Raw genomic sequence first — 16,390 nt, 5'->3', positions numbered from 1 at the left:
TGTTGTTCACAGGAGATAAATATAAAACAGAAGGATACAGACATATTAAAAATAAAAGAACACAAAAGGATACACCTATGACAACTACGTATGGTGCAGCTCTATTAATACCAGACTAAATACTTTTTGAGGCAAAAGCATTACCAGGGATAAAGAAAGTCATTCTGTAGTGATAAAAAGTTCAATCCACCAGGAAGGTATAGCAATTCTAAATTTGATGCACCTAATAACAAAGCTTCAAGACATATTAAGCAGAAATTAACAGATAAAAAGGAGAAATGGCCAAACATCCATTCACGTGAGAGATCTTAAAAACCCTCTTGTGAGTTGACAGAACAAGCAGATATACTATCAGAAGGATATAGATTTGAAGAACATGATTAACAAATTTGACCTAATAAAGAACTTTACATTCAACAATGCAGAACATGCTTTTTTTTTAAGCACACATGGAACATTGACAAAAATTGATTATATCCTGAGCATAAAGCAAGTCTTAACAAATTCCAAATAGTATATATTCTGACCAAAATAAAAATAAGTTAAAAATCAATAACAACAAATAACTAGAAAATCCCCATACATTTGAAAATTTAAAATTATAATTCTAAATAACCCATGGGTCAAAGAAGAAACTACAGTTGAATTAGGAATTAGAAAATATTTTGAACTAAATGATGATGAAAATACTAGCTATTGAAAGCTGCCAGTTGCAACCATAGCAGTGCTTAGAGGGCAATTTATAGCTTTAATGTATCTACAGTATTATGAAAAGAAAAGGTGAAAATCCACTAACTAAGCATCTATCTCAAAGAGGTGTAAAAGGAACAGTAAAATAAACCTAAGGAAAAATAAAGTAATAAAGATTAATTGATGAATGCATAAATTGATGAAGTAGAAAACAAATATGCAAGAGATAGGGCTGATGAAGCAAATATTGTTCTTTGAAACATAATAAAAATAATAACCCAGACAAGACTGACAAAGTAAAAAGAGAAAACAGTAATAACCAATATAAAGGATTTAAAAGGATACATTATTATGATTTCCCGGACATTAAGAAGATCATAGGATCATATTACGAATGACTTTGTGCAAAGAAAATATAATATTTACATTACAAGGAAAAATTTCTGGAAAAATACAACTTACACAAATAGAGAGGAATCCTTTGTCTGCTAGATGGTCCTGGTTTTCCCTCTTTGAGACTCCACTTTAGTTTAGCAGAACAAAGCTGGTTCAATGGAAAAATACAAGATTTTAGCTGATATAGGTGCTAGCATGCCAACTTACCCAAAATATATAAAGAACTTGCATAAAATAGTTAAGAAGAATACAGACAAGTCAATAGAAAAATGAACAAGAGATCTGAGCAGGCACCTCACAAAAGTGGACATCCCAGTACCAATAAGCAAAGGAAAAGATGAAATATGAACTTAGTCTTCAGGGAGGTGCAAATTAAACCACAATGAGATACCACTACATTCTCAACAGGTCAGTTAAAATGAAAAAGACTGATGGTGTAAATGTTGATGAGTATGAGGATGGACAGTAACTCATCTCCCACTGGCGTTAATGCCATTTGGTACAACTACTTTAGAAAACTGCCTGGCATTATCAATTAAAGGTGAAATAGAACACTGTCTTATTCAGCAAACATATTCCTAGTTATAGACCTCAGAGAGTCTACATGTACCTACAAGAATGTTCATAACAGCATATCTCTTAATGGGTCCAAATTGGAAACAACTCATACGTCCATCAGCAGTAGGATGGATAAAGAAATCCTGGTATAGTCATACAATGGGATGGTAAACAGGAATAAAAAAGAACAAATTACTGCTAAAGTGGGTAAGTGCAGATGAATCTTATAAGCATGAGGTTGGGGGAAGGAAGCCAGACTCAAAGGAATAACTCCTGTATGATTCCAAGTATATGCAATTCAAGAATAGGCAAAACTAACCTGTGATGATAGAATGGTGGTTATCTCTGGGGGAGAGAGGGTAACTGGGAACCCTCTGAGGTGCCAGAAATTTTCTGTATCTTGATTTAGGTGGTGGTCACCTCGGTGTGTGCACATGTAAAAATCCACCAAGCTGTACGTTTAAGATTTGTGTACTTATGTAAGTTGTACTTCAATAAAAAGTAAATAAAAGGAAATGGTATTAATTACACTTCCTATTTTTAGACTCTTATTTGATAAGTTTTATAGTTTTTCAAATATATTTGATTATCTTTGATAGTCTCCTCAATCCAGTTTTCATTTCTCTCTTTTAAGATATTCTTTGATTTATTCAAATAATTTCACATGTGGAGTCTTTGCAGGTCAAGTTCCGATGTTTCTTATTTCTGTTGACTTTCATAAATGTTAGCTAGTTTCCTCGTGTGTTTTTAAAACTTGTTCAGCAAACAGCTACATAGAGCTAACTCTGTGCCAGTCCTATTTCAAGTACTTTACATGAATTAACTCATTTAATCTACACAACAATCCATCAAGTATATACTACCATCACTCTCACTTTGCAGATTATGCAGCTGTGGCATAGAGAGGGAAGATGTCTGCCCAAGGGCCTTATAGCCGAGCCAGGACTTGGGTCCAGGCTGTCTGACTTCAGAGTCTGTGCTGCTGGCCTCCAGCCTACACTGCTTCTCCCAGACTTAAGTTTGTTGAAACCTTTTGCGTGAGAATCCTCTGAGGCTTGTTTCCTGATACATTCCTTCAGGGAGGATTTCTGGCTGACTAGGAGCCTGGGGTGCAACACACCTGAGTCCAACTTAAAATAATTGCCTATGATCTCTCAGGCCAGATGAATGGTGCAAATTCAGGGCCCAAACCCAAGTTCGTCGGGCAGAGGCTGCCGGTTCTCAGGGTTGCTTTTCTTTTTTCTGTCTTCTACTTGTTCCCTCCTTAAGAGCTCAGCTCATCCTACGTGGTATCTTGAAGCAAGCTTGTCTCTTTTCTGATTCCCCGTCATGTGTGGGGCCTAAGGCTTTGTCCCTGGAGCTGCCCCCTCAGCCTTGTACTAGGGACACTCTCGGCCACCATCACCCAGAGGTGTCCCAGGTCTTCTGTTACTTCAATCCTCACCTTCCAGGCTCCTGCTGCTGCCTAGTCCCTGGCCCCTGGGAATCCTTTGGTTCATCCATCCTTTCCATTTGACCAGGCAGTCCGCCCTACAGCTGATGAGAGAAAGTCAGAGGACTTTAGTGTCGTGGTTGTAGAAATGAGTGTTTCCTGGCTGCTCGGCCAGGATCGAAGGGGAGGAGCTGCTGGGCTGCCAAGACCGCGAAGGAGAAGCTGGTGGGTAACGTGGAGAAATTCCAATAGGTGGGAGAGACCGTTTGTAAAAGAGAAAGTTTTCCAGCTCCTGTGACAAGAACAGAAGCAGGACCTTGGCATGGCTGTGGAGATGGAAGGTTCCAGTCAAAGTAAGTTTATCTGCCAGCTGGGTTGGGGCTTTGCCCACGGATCAGAAAGCCTCTGGGTCAAATGTGGTTCTTTTCGAGCAGCATTTCTTGGTCCTTGAATTATGTTAGCTTGGGTCTACTGATGCTCTGGGGGACTCCCACATCTACTCAGCCACCTACTTCTGACTGTCTCTAGGAGTGGCTCCTCCATGATTCTCCATATAGATTAACTGAAGAAGCAGAGGTTGGGATGGTCATACTGCATCCTAGACTGTAGTTGAGCAGAAAATACCCTGAATCAAATGTTGGCCCCTGAGGGTCAGGCCTTCAGTAAGTGGGTTTGGAGAGACACCTCAATCATGTTGAGTTTCTGTATTTTAGGTGCCCATCATAATGGGCACAGGCATCAGTCCCTGAAGGCCATTCTATAGCGAATGTCAATGCTCTTCCAGGCTGCTGCCCCCACCCTGGGGCTGTAGGCTGGGGGTGGGGGAGGGCACAGGCTGCAGGGCTTTTGGGGAGAGAGCTGGTTGCTTTTTATGTGGCAGGTTGATGAGCTTCCACTGCAGCAGGCCTGGCGGTTCCCAAGACAGGTCCATCCTGAAGTGGCAACTCGTAGGTTTACAGCTAGTCTGGGTGTGGTTGGACAGATGAAAATCATTAATTAAATCAGACTATAGCAGAAGGGGGTATAGCTCAGCGGCAGAGCATTTGACTGCAGATCAAGAGGTCCCTGGTTCAAGTCCACGTGCCCCCTATTGAGTCTTTGACCTTTTCAATTGTTGCTGTGTTTCAACCTCTTCTTTCTTATTAGACATTAATGTCAAGTGGGTTTTTTTTGTTTGTTTGTTTTTGTGGAACCAGCAAATGGTGAAGCTTTACTATGGTAGTTGGTTGTTCTTAACTCTAAATATAAATTTTAGAATTGCCTGAAGAGTCTATAAACATGCCATTTCTCAGGCCCCACCCCGGAGAGATTAAGTCAGCATATTTGGGGTGGAGCCCAGGTATGGCGAGCACTGCCCAGAGCTCCTAGTCTGCAGCTAAGAGAACCAGCTTTTAAAGAGCTTCCAGGAAGCCTTCTCAGACCCAGGTTGCAGAGGATAAAATATCCACATGTGAAAGTGAAAGTTTTGGCTGCATAATTATTAAAGGCAATTTTATGTCTTATTCAAGTTTTCAAAGTCAACTTCTGTAGAAGGGACTAGTAAATTATATCAACTATCTCAAAACCAAAGAATGTGATGGCTGTCTATGGTCTGGAGAACAAATAGCTGAACATTTGGGTAGACGCTCTCAGAATTCACTGTGGGTTCAGGGATACAGCATGTAATTCAGAAGTACAGTTCATGACTTTTACTTTCCCTGACACTAAATCTCTTTTATGACCTTCCTCACAACCATCTAAAACACATTTCATGATGCTTCAGGTTTATATAAACAACAGAAGTCTATACTTTATATGGGCTGAAAACAGGTTCTTGTAATAAAAGTATTTGACAGCAAGAAAGTCTTAGTCACTTACACTGACTGGCAGGAAAACACAAAAAAGAGAAACAGTCATTTAAGACAGTGCACAGTCAAGTCTAATCTTCCTTGAGACTTTAACCTGATAAGTCGGCAAGCAGCTCTTCATCTAACTCCCTGGGTTGTAAATATTCTGTCTCCTCTGAGTTCTCTGATCAGCCTATGACATAAGTGCCCGTAAAAACAAAACTTTCATCTTTAGGGACACACTTCAGTTTCCCTTTCAGTAAAGCTAATTCATTTTGTTAACAAGGGACTCGAATTTTTAAACTAGGACTTTTGTCCTGAGGGAGGTGGCGTTTGCTATTCCAATTTCATCAATACTTGGACTTTTGGCTTAGAACCCCGTTGCAGGTCCCTTTTCTGTCCCTGTCCTTCCTGGACACCTCCTGATATTGGAGATGATCTTGCTGACGACAGCTTCCATCTCGCCTCCTCATTGCTGCTTTGGGTCCTGCAACCCGCTCCTCCTAGCCCTGCAGCCAGTTTGGGGCACCTCATTCAATGGGGGGCAGTTCCTTCCTCCTTAACCTTTCCCTCTAACCCCCTCTTTTTCAATTTGGTGCCAGTGTTTCCCTGAAGATGTCCCTCTTCAATCTCCCAACCAGGGAGGCCACTTTCTCCCTCTTCTGATCCTTTATTCCCCACATCACCCCTTCTAGGTCCCAGCTCATCACTTCTCCTTCAGAGCCACCTCTATCTCTTGAATCCACCCTCTCCTCATCCTCATTGACATATGAACCCATGCTGGGGACTCCGCAAACTCCATGGAAGATTTCAGAGCCAGGCTAACAATCATATTTCCTTGCTTCCCTCTGCTTTCGTCCTCAGAAGTGTCCACATCACATAAGCGATCCTTCTGAGGTGGGAAGCCACATAAAAAAGACCGGCAGGACTCGCAGGCAGGGCCACTACTCTCCTGCCAGCACCATCCGGTTCCCTGGCCCAGAGGCTCTATCTCACTTTTTGCCTCTGAAAGGGCTTACTTGTAGGAAAGTGGAACTTACCCCTAAAATTCTATTGGTTCCTGAGCTCACTCCTGATTAGTTATTTCCTTCACTCATGATTGGTCCATTCCCCTAACTTCTGATTGGTCCATTTGTAGTACTTCATTTGCATGGAGCTCACTCCTGATTAGTTATTTCTCTCACTCCTGATTGGTCCATTTCCTTCACTCCTGATTGGTTATTTCTCTCCCTCCTGATTGGTCTATTTCTACAAAGCTTGTTCATAATTAGTCAACTTTTATTATACCTTATTTGCATATGATGCTGCAAAGTGTAAACTGGCAGCCTATAAAAGCCTGTGTAAACCTACAGACGGATCCAGAGCTTGGAGTGTTAACTCCTCTGGGCCCGCTGGCATAATAAACCTGAGTTCTCCAACTCTCTGAGTATTGCTTGTTTTCTTGCCCGAATCTAGGTTGCTGTCACAACTGAGCTATAACACTGAGCTGTAACACGTTTTTCTGCAACACTTTCAGTGCTAAGGTTTCCATCTTCTTGGCTCTAGCAATGCTCACAAATTCCACCCCACTGCAGCTATCAAGAGGCATGGTGAAGCAGAAGTTGAGTGTTTCCCCCAGTCTCTGTTCCATCCTCCTTGGTTGTTAGCTGGGCACGTGGCTTCACAGAAGAAAAACTACATTTCTCAGCCTCTCTGGAGTTAAGGGAGGCAAAGGGCATCGGTTTGGTCAATGAAATGTAGGTGAAAGTGATGGGTCCTCTGAAAGGGAGAAGCTTGTCTTTCCTATTCCCCTTCCTACTGGGTAGGAGACAGACATGATGCTAAAGTGGGAGGTGTCGTATTGGAGACCTCTGGAATGAAAGCCGTGGAGGCTAGAATACCCGAAAGAAGGAGATGGGTTCTTGACCCTGTGGAACCCCAGGTCAAATCTGGACCATCTGAGTGTCAGTGTTTACAGGAGAGAGAAAGAAACTTCTTCTGGTTTGTTGCTCTGTTTTAGTCCTTTGTGATGTTGGGTGCTCTGCACTCGTGGCCAAATCTACTCCTAACTCACACCCGATCATTACTCAGAACCATTCCTGAATATTACTCAGCTGTAAAAAACAAAAAACAAAATCTTGCCCTTTTTGACAACATGGATGGACCTCGAAGGTACTGTGGTAAGTGAAATAAGCCAGACAGAAAGACAAATATCATATGATCTCACTTTTTTGTGGAGTCTAAACAAACAAACAAAACAAGCTCATAAATACAGAGAACAGGTTAGTAGTTGCCAGAGGCCGGGGGTTGCATGAAATGTGTGAAGGGAGTCAAAAGGTACAAACTTCCAGTTACAAAATAAATAAATCATGGGGATGTAACGTAGTGGTGACTACAGTTAGTAAATCTCTATTGCGTATTTTAAAGTTACTAAGAGAGTAGATCTTAAAAGTTCTCATCACAAGAGAAAAACTTTTGTAACTATGCATAGTGACAAATGTTAACTAGACTTCACAATGGATATGAATATTGACTCATTACGTTGTACACCTGAAACTAATGTGATGTCCTATGTCAATTATACTTCAATTTAAGAAAAAGGAAATACTCCTTCTCAAGACCTTTGATCTGAAAAGCCCTTTCTGATACCTCTTCTAGTTTTTACATTTCCTTGTCCTTGCTGTTAATGAAACTGTGTGTTATTCTCATATTGACCTCAATCTCCTTCATCTCTTTGTGTTTTGGTGATCCCAGAGCCACCTTGTGCTCACCTGTCCCATTATGGCCCAACCATTGGCCCCTCAATCATGATTCCTAGCCCCTTTGAGGTCTTTGCCTGTGGTCTGTCTACCTTCCTCACACAGCCGTACTTCTGCAGATACAATGCCATTGACTTCCTCCACCTTTGCTCTAGGGTAGCCTGTGTTTGCTGAAGTGAACTGTAGAGCCAGACAGGTGGTCCCACTGCAAATCTACACCAGTCTGGCCTCAACTGGCAGCCCTCTGCTAATGCGCAATGATTCCATTCCTTTCTGATTCACCGCTTCTCCATTTCCCATAGTGCCTAGTGCAAAATTGGACCTTCTTCTCAAGTAATGAGTCTCACCCTCCTCCTGCATTCCCCTTTATTCTCTTTACAATACCTTGCTTCCTACTGGACGGAGAAGACAGAGGCCCTTTGATGTGAGGTCACCCAGCATCCTTAGGCCATTCTCATCCCCTCCAGCCTAAGAGAGAACAAGTTTTTCTCCCTCTTTTTAGAAAAAATCCTGTGTTCTTGATCCATCCCTTCAGCTTTCTCTGGGAAACTGTTCCACCTATTATCTCCTTTCCTTTTTGTTCACACATTTTTCACATTCATATATTTATTGGCCCCTCACTGAACGTAAGGATCCCCACAGGCACAAGGTTGCAGTGATTCCAGTAAAGTGTGATGTGTGATGAGACAGAAGTGCAGGGTGCCGCGGGAGCACGTGGCAGGGGGCCCACCCATCGGGACGACCAAGGAAGGCTTCCAGGAGAACATCCCTCCTCTGTCCATCTCTTCCGCGTCACTGAAACTGCTCTTGTCAACGACATCAACGCTCACCTGCCATGTTGATTCTCAGTCTTTGACTCAACCTCTCAAGAGTGCTTTCTCCAATTGACTTTGGACAGTCACTCTTTGTTTTGGTTTTTTTGTTTGTTCATTTTGTTTTCTTTTTATTTCCACTGCCACCTTTTCTTAGACCCTTTTGCTGGCTCCTCCTCAACAGTGCAATCTCTAAACATTTGAGGGCCTAGGACTTAGTTGCCAGACCTCTTATCTGCTCACATTTGCTCAGTGATCTCACTCAGTCCCACGTCCCACAGTGGATGACTCTGAAATTTACACCTTTTGCTAGGAACTCCCCTTTGAACTCCAGTCTCATTTTCAACGTCTCCACTTGGCTGTTTACTAGATGGCTCCAACTTAATATGATCCAAATTTAATTCGTGATGTTCATTACCTGTTCAAATTTCATTTCTGCTGCAATTTCCCCCGTCGCAGAGAATGGCAACCATCAGCTGCTCGTGCCAAAATCCTTATCGCTGTCCTTGCCTTTTCTCTTTCTCTTACACCCTGCACTCAAGTCATTGGCAAATGCTGTTCACACGACTTCAGAATTCGCCCAGAATCTGACCACTTCTCAGCATTCTCCACCATTACTGCACTAGATGAAGCCACAATTATTTCTCACTTAAATGATTGCAATCACTTCCTAAATTCGGAAACCTGTTTCCATCCTGGCCCCTTATTCTCCTCATAGCAGCCAGAGGAGAAAAGCAGTGCATGTCATCCCTCTGCTCAAAATCCCCCAGTAGCTTCCAGTCTCACTCAGAGTGATGAAAGCTGATGTCCTTACATGGCCTAGCCCAGTGGTGGGTAAAATAAACATGGCCTCTTGAAACAAGAAGGGTAGATAGATATTTACAAATATTTCATAAAAGTTTTTAACAATGGAAAATTATGACAAATATGACAACAATGAAAACATATGACAAATGAAGAAAAGATGCATGGATGCTGTAAGAATGTATTACTGGGATAGCAAAGCTATTTCATGAGGCAGGGAAATTTTCCTTGAAGAAGGGGTGTTGGCGTCATTTCCCAGCATACACGTAAGGTAAAACACTTGGGTAATTAATAGGCAAAGTAGCATGAGTCCCACTGGGCCTGATGTGGAAAACTCCCTCTCGTGGGTGATGAGGCCACACTGTCTGCTTCTTCCAGGGGAACCCACTGTCCATGTTGGCTGCAGAAGCTGGTGCTGGAATTCAGCTGCTCTGCTTGTGCAGAGTGAGAGGAGGCAGGTGTTCTGACCCGCCCCTCCCTTTAGGAAACACAACTCCATCACTGTGGCTCTTCAAGCGCTGCCTCTGCACGTGCCCTGTGTGTGTCTAATTCTCCCAACCCCTCTTCAGCCTCCCTGAGAGACAGTGGTTCTAGATTCTCTAAGTCTGGGTAGTAGTTAGTTATAGATGGTTCTTGGCATGTTCTAGACTACCAGGTTGGGACACCAGGAGCCAGTCTTCACTGCCTGCCTATCCTCTAGGAGACACATTCTCCTTTATAAAGTAGAGTTTGTCATTACCAAAGATGTTTGCTGGTCCCCTCTCCTCCCTTGCCGAGGGCAGTATTCCAGCCTCTGGAGCTGGGGCAGGGAGAGCAGCAAGTCTGCCTGATAATGAGCCAGCCTCTCACTTCCCTGGCCTCTGTGTCTCTGTCACCACCTCTAGTTTTGCTGAGAGCCACCCCTGGGGGAGGGGGGCAACTTGCAGCCCTCAATAGGCACATGCCTTTCAGCCAGAACTCACCCCAACTACTGCTCCCTCAAGCCTTCTGTTCCCCTACAGTGAGCACATTAGGCTGAGCAGTTTGTGCGTCCTTATGGAAGGTTAGGGCGATTTCATAAGGGAATTAGAATGCAGGAGGGAAAGGAGGGGGGCCCTAGCTCTGGTCCCTGGGTCGCCACCAGTGCTCCAGTTGCTGCTGGCTGGCTCGCTGCGTTGGTGGACTCAGTAAAGGAAGCAATCGGCCAAGGACAGTCATTGGCATGTTAGGGCCAGACCAGTCCAAGCCCAGCTGCAGAGGACAGACACCTTCTGGCACGTGGGGTCAGTACCCATTTCAGGCACAGGGGCCTTAGTGTCCCCTTTCTCGGCGCTGGAAGAGACTGCATTCGCCTCTCTTTCCTGCCCTTCAGGAGGGCTCCCCAGTGTCCCCCTCATCTAACCAGCTTCCTCTTACCGGGAGGGAGGCCTTGTCAGTCCCGCTGTCACCGTGTATGATTTAATTGCTGAGCTGGAACCTGTCCCTTCCTTGAATATCTTGCTCCAAGTATGTATATAAAAACCTTCCTCTGCCTTTAAAAATATGGCCATCATAATCTGGATTTATTGCCAGCCTCAGCTGACCTGGGGAGTGAGTGTTCCTCTCATTATTTTCACACACCAACGAAGTTTGTCTGCTCCAGGTGCCCCTCCCTCTACCTTTGTGCCAGTCCTTTTAAGTTTGAGAGGCCTCTGGGGAGGCTGCAGGGGGTCAGGGCGGAGGAGGCAGGTGTGGCCTGGGAGCCGCTGGGTGTGGATCACAGGCAGCGGGCTGTCCTGGCCCACTAGTGCAGCGGTGCCCTGTGCCCTAAGTCCAACCAAGGACATCATAGGACATCACGCCTTTTGAGCTGGGTGCATAGTGGACAACCAGTGAGTGAAACAGGAGTGAAGACAGCGGAAGGGAGGGGGCTGAAAACCAGCAGAAAGAGAAAGTCCTGAAACTAACGTGGCAGAGATGATGGATGAGGGAAAGACCAGGAGGGGTTTGGATTTGGAAGTGACTGGTTTCTGAGGGAGAGGGAGGATCCAGTACCTCCATCGGTAAATAAATAAATAGACCTAATTACCTGCTCCCTTCCCCAAAGGCAACATGCTCAGTATAGAAAAGTTGAAAGATAAATAAACACATATAAAAAGCTGAAATCATGTTATTCCTCATAGACACACTATTTTGTAACTGTCTTTTCACTTGACCAATTATCATGAACATTCTGTGTCATTCAATAGCCCTTGACATGGCTCTGAACCTTCTTTCAGTGCAGAAGGCATTGTCACCTAGTCCCAGTTATGTCACCATCCCAGCACGCCTGACACACAGTAGATGCTCAATAACTGCTATTGCAGAAGTGGATTATCTGGGTGATTTTAAAGGTCTCCCCACCTGTAATGGTCAAGGCTACCAGGGGGTCCTCAGCCAGATGCACATAGAAGTGATGAGGGGAGAAGAAGGGCTGGTTCCTGGCAGGTGAGAGACCAGCAGTCAGAGAAGCAGAGCTGACCAGGACATCCTAACCAGCAAGACAGCCCTGGTGTGGCAACACAGGTCAAAGGTATTAATTATACCACTCACCCAGGGCAGGGGGTATAGCTCAGGGGTAGAGCATTTGACTGCAGATCAAGAGGTCCCTGGTTCAAATCCAGGTGCCCCCTGTTTTGTCTCACTTTTAATCCCAAAGTGAGTCTGTCATTACCTGTCCCCCCACCTTCCCACAGGCCAGGACACCTGGAGAAGAAACAGAAAGTCTATTAAACTCTATACATTAAACATAAATACAAAACAGAAACAGACTCATAAACATAGAATACAAACTTGTGGTTGCCAAGGGAGGGGAGGTGGGAAGGGACAGACTGGGAGTTCAAATTTGTAGATACTGACAGGTATATGCAGAATAGATAAACAAGATTATACTGTACAGCACAGGGAATATATGCAAGATCTTGTGGTAGCTCATAGCGAAAAAAAATGTGACAATGAATATATGTATGTTCATGTATAACTGAAAAATCGTGCTCTACACTGGAATTTGACAAAACATTGTAAAATGACTATAGCTCAATAGAAAATGTTAAAAAACAAACAAAAAAACTCCTCTATGATTCATGACTCCTCAGAAAGTGCAGATCCGATCTAAATTTAAAGACTCTTTGGGTGACATATATGAAAATTCATGCTCACCAGGCACAGATCCCTGCCTCCTCCAGCCCCTCTGGGCCTCACTTAGCTCCAGCCAGAGATTTCACCTTCCACAGACCCACCCATTCTCCACAGAGAGGGCTGGTCTGTCTCCATCTCCTGCTGTCAGCTCCACGCACTTGGGCTATTACACAGAGCTGCGCCGACAGGGCTCCTGCACCCTTGCCCCGGGGCAGCTGCTTAGCTTTCTGAGCCCTGAGTGCTGGGCTGTGGGTCGGAGGCCCTGGGCTTAGATTCTGTGTCCCCAGGTCCTAGAGCTCCCACTGGGTCTACTCCAGACTCACAGACCGAGACCAAGGCCTGGGGAAGAACTGCATTTCACTTGCCTCTGTGGGATTAATGCCAAGGAGTGAGGGAGGGGAGAGGATGGAGGAAAGACTGGCCTGACCCTCTGTGCCTCTTTTCTCTCTCTCCTCTGTACAGAATCATGGGCTCTGGTGAGGGAAGAGAGCTGGAATCACATTCCAAAATCAAAATGTAAAAATAAGAACAGGTAAGAAGCATCTGCCCTTAAAAGCTCATCTCATTGATCTAATGAAGACCTCTGGCCTCAGAACTCTTTCAGAACTCACCACCCTCTTATGTCTAGGCAGTCCACAAGACCTGCTCTATTGCACACAGAGGGCATCCCTGCTCGCCATCCCCTTTTGCACAATCTGCTGCCATGCCCAGCCACCCAGGGCCAAAGACAACAGTATAAGAGCCACGGCTGTGTCAGTGGAAGGCCTCTGGACTGAACTGAGGCCACAAACCTCTGACTGGCTGCCCATCGCACACAAGTATGTGAGGTGGCAAGAGCAAGGTCGAGCTTTCATAGAGTTGAAGTTCAACTCTCCAAGTCAGACCTCCTGAATCAGATGTGTTGGGAGTGAGACCAAAGGCCTCTATTTTGAACAAGTTCCTGAGATGATCTCAAAGGAAAGTGATGTTTGGGAGCCCCCAGCTTAGTTTTGTGCCCCGTGTTACAGGCTTGAAGGGAAGCTGTAATTAAGAGGCGTGCCCAAGCATACACACCTGATTAATAATAGGGCTGGGGCCAGATCCACATGGCTGGTCTCGGGCTCTTCCCGCTTCCCCAGCCCTGGGGCAAAGCATGACCTGGCCACCTCCTTCATCTGTGTCTCAATCCCATAGCTGAGCCCTCACTGGGTGGAGTGAGATAGGCCCTCCCAAGAGACAACCTGCAAGGTTTCCACCCCATGTCTAGTACTAAATGAGATCAGCTTGCAGGGGCCTGAAAACCTGAACCACACACCTCTTGACCTGCAGTCAGATGCTCTTCCCCTGAGCATGAAGCCCACTTCAAGCCCTTTCCTTACTGACACCATTTCATGACTGTGTTCTCCCTGGGAAGGCTCCCCCAGGAACTTGGTCATTTCTGTTTATCCCTGTTTGGCCCCAGATCTTGGCTGACTCACCCTCTCCTGCCCATAAGCTCCCTTTTCTACTGGCCCCTGATTTGAATGCCCAGCAGCTTCTTCTGCCCTTCCTAGTACCTTCCCTCCTCCATCTCTGGCTGGTACAGATTCTTCACATAGAGTGACCCCAAACTTGCATCTGGAGGTAAAGAATCACATTTCTTGAACTCTGACACCTAGGATCCTCCTGTCCCCACTGAAATCAGAGAATTCCTTTCCAGTGTAATGTCTCCAGGCAGCATTCCTGTCTTTAGACAACCAAAATGCTTTTCAAAGACATAGACGCTCCACGTGCCCAAGAATTTCCAAGACTTCGGTGAAGGGAATCACTGTTGTTTGAAGGGGCAAGTCACATGTGATAAATCCACTCCGGCATTCCTAACCTCTGAGGTCTATGACGTCTTTCTAGATTACACTAAGGGATCTCTATGCTCCAAACGCATTTAGAATCAGCCTCCCGTGAATCCTGGTTCAAGCCAACAACTGAGTAAACAAGTTCATCCCAGCTGCTCCAGCTAGGATATTTTAAGTAGAATGTTGATTGGGTATACACTCATAAAAATAAACTCAGGCTTACTTAAAATTATACTCTTCCTAATTTACAAAATCCTCCAAGAATCCATATCAACATGTGTTCTCTAGATCCTTGCTGATATAAATTAGCCAGTTTGAAATTATTTTCATGTGCGAGTCCATGTCCCAACAACTGGTACCCAGAGTCAGCTGAGCTCTTTCTGTAGCTGGAGATCAAGAGACAGTGAAGGATGGGGTAACTGATCGCCTCCTGCAATGAAATAACCTAATCTGGGCTATTCAACTTTCAGACAGGGAGAAGGGGCTGGCTCCACGGGCAAGGGAGATCCAGTAGAGTAGGTGATTTGGTATAATTTGAGTTTTCCAAATGCTCTCATACACTCACATTACTATTCCTGACGCCCCACTCTTTCTTAGCCACCGACCTATTTTCATCAAGGAGACCTCTGAAAATTGTAGATTTCACTGGATCAGCCTTAACTGTTGTTTTCAGCTATTTCAGTTTCTGTGATAGGAGACAAGAGATGATCCCAGTGCAGTCAGAGCAAGTGCTGGGTTTCAGCCCACACAGAGTGACACTTGAGTTTATGATTTGCTTTCTTTAAACTGCTGGGATCAGCCATCCCGCCCTGAAGCCTCTTCCATATTCCATGGGAACACAGCTTGATCACTTGGGGACAGCAGGCAAATATTCACTCAACTTCTTCTACTGGATCATATGGGCTCCTAGATTAGCACCCCCCAAATGACCTGATTTTCATTATCTTCATATCCAATGAGGCCAGAACCAAACCACATTCTATCTTTTCTCTGAAGCTCTTTTGCCTATTAGTCATTCCTAGTACCAGTCAGGGCACTTTGATTAAAGAAGATCCCGCACTAAATGGAAACTCAGAAGGCAGTCGTTGCCAGGATGGGTAGGAGCTCATAACACTGAAGGGAGGCCCGAAGAACTTCCCTTATAAAATGCTCATAGAGTGGGCAGGATTTCAGCAGGTCTGGGTGAGGGTGCCCTTGCTGCCACCACAATGGACACTGGCTGCAGCCACTGGTCCCACTGTCACTGCCAGACACCTCTGCCACCCCCAGAATGAATTCCAAATTCTCCTACCTCTAGGTGTGATTTATTCTGCATTCACAGTCTTATGTATGGGCAGATAGTTGGCCAAGCATAAGGCATTCCCAACTGTGCTGGTTAATTTTATGGGTCAACTTGTTTAGGCTCTGGTGCCCAGATGTTTGGTCAAACACTAATCAAGATGCTGCTGTGAAGATTCTTTCTTAGATATGATTAACATTTACATCCGTAGACGACTTTGTGTAAAGCAGATTACCCTCTACAATGTGGGTGGGCCCCATCCAATCAGTTGAAGGTCTTAGGAGAAAAAGACTGAGGTCCCCTGAGAAATAGGAAATTCTGCCTCCAGGTGGCCTTTGGACTCAGACTGCAACATCAGTTCTTTCCTGGGTCTCCAGTCTGCCGGCCTGCAAAATTAACCCTTGCCTTGACAGCTCCCTCCATATATATATATATACACACATATTTATGCTCTCATACACCCACATTACATATATATATGGAGAGAGAGAGACAGCACACGTACATACTTACTTGACATTTTTGTCTTCCTCAGCCAGAGATAGGCCCCTGTCTTCTTTCAAGACTGAGACAATTGTGAACTCCCAAACTGGAGTTAAGAGGGTTCACACTCTGGGCAAAAAAGAAAAAAAGAATAAATGCTCACTACAGGACCTATGAGAACTGACTCAGCCATAAAGAAGTTGGGTTTATCTAGAGGTGCAGGTGTCCGGGGAGGCTTCCTGGTGAAGCCCTGTCCTGCCTCTTCTCTTTGCAGGCTGAATCAATGTGGTGAAAAAAGTGGGAAGCAGAACTTGGTGTTTGGTGAGCAAAAGCAAGTGTGGGTAGGGGGCACCCGGATTTGAACCAGGGACCTCTTGATCTGCAGTCAAATGCTCTACCCCTGAGCTATACCCCCACCTGTTCAGT

At 44.9% G+C, this 16,390-nt stretch overlaps 3 non-coding genes across 3 annotated transcripts; 2 read left to right on the top strand and 1 right to left on the bottom strand.

Annotated features, from left to right (window-relative positions):
* The first annotated feature begins 4,093 nt into the window (after positions 1-4,093).
* Positions 4,094-4,165, top strand: TRNAC-GCA (transfer RNA cysteine (anticodon GCA)). Its single transcript has one exon. It is a non-coding gene; the product is annotated as a tRNA-Cys (tRNA).
* A 7,649-nt stretch (positions 4,166-11,814) lies between these two features.
* TRNAC-GCA (transfer RNA cysteine (anticodon GCA)) lies at positions 11,815-11,886 on the top strand. Its single transcript has one exon. It is a non-coding gene; the product is annotated as a tRNA-Cys (tRNA).
* A 4,421-nt stretch (positions 11,887-16,307) lies between these two features.
* On the bottom strand, positions 16,308-16,379 carry TRNAC-GCA (transfer RNA cysteine (anticodon GCA)). Its single transcript has one exon. It is a non-coding gene; the product is annotated as a tRNA-Cys (tRNA).
* Positions 16,380-16,390: the final 11 nt, after the last annotated feature.

The sequence above is a fragment of the Camelus dromedarius genome, chromosome 7, assembly GCF_036321535.1.
Source record: "Camelus dromedarius isolate mCamDro1 chromosome 7, mCamDro1.pat, whole genome shotgun sequence".
NCBI lineage: Eukaryota > Metazoa > Chordata > Mammalia > Artiodactyla > Camelidae > Camelus > Camelus dromedarius.
Note: the sequence above shows the minus strand (reverse complement) of the source record. Positions and strands in the feature narration are given on the sequence as shown.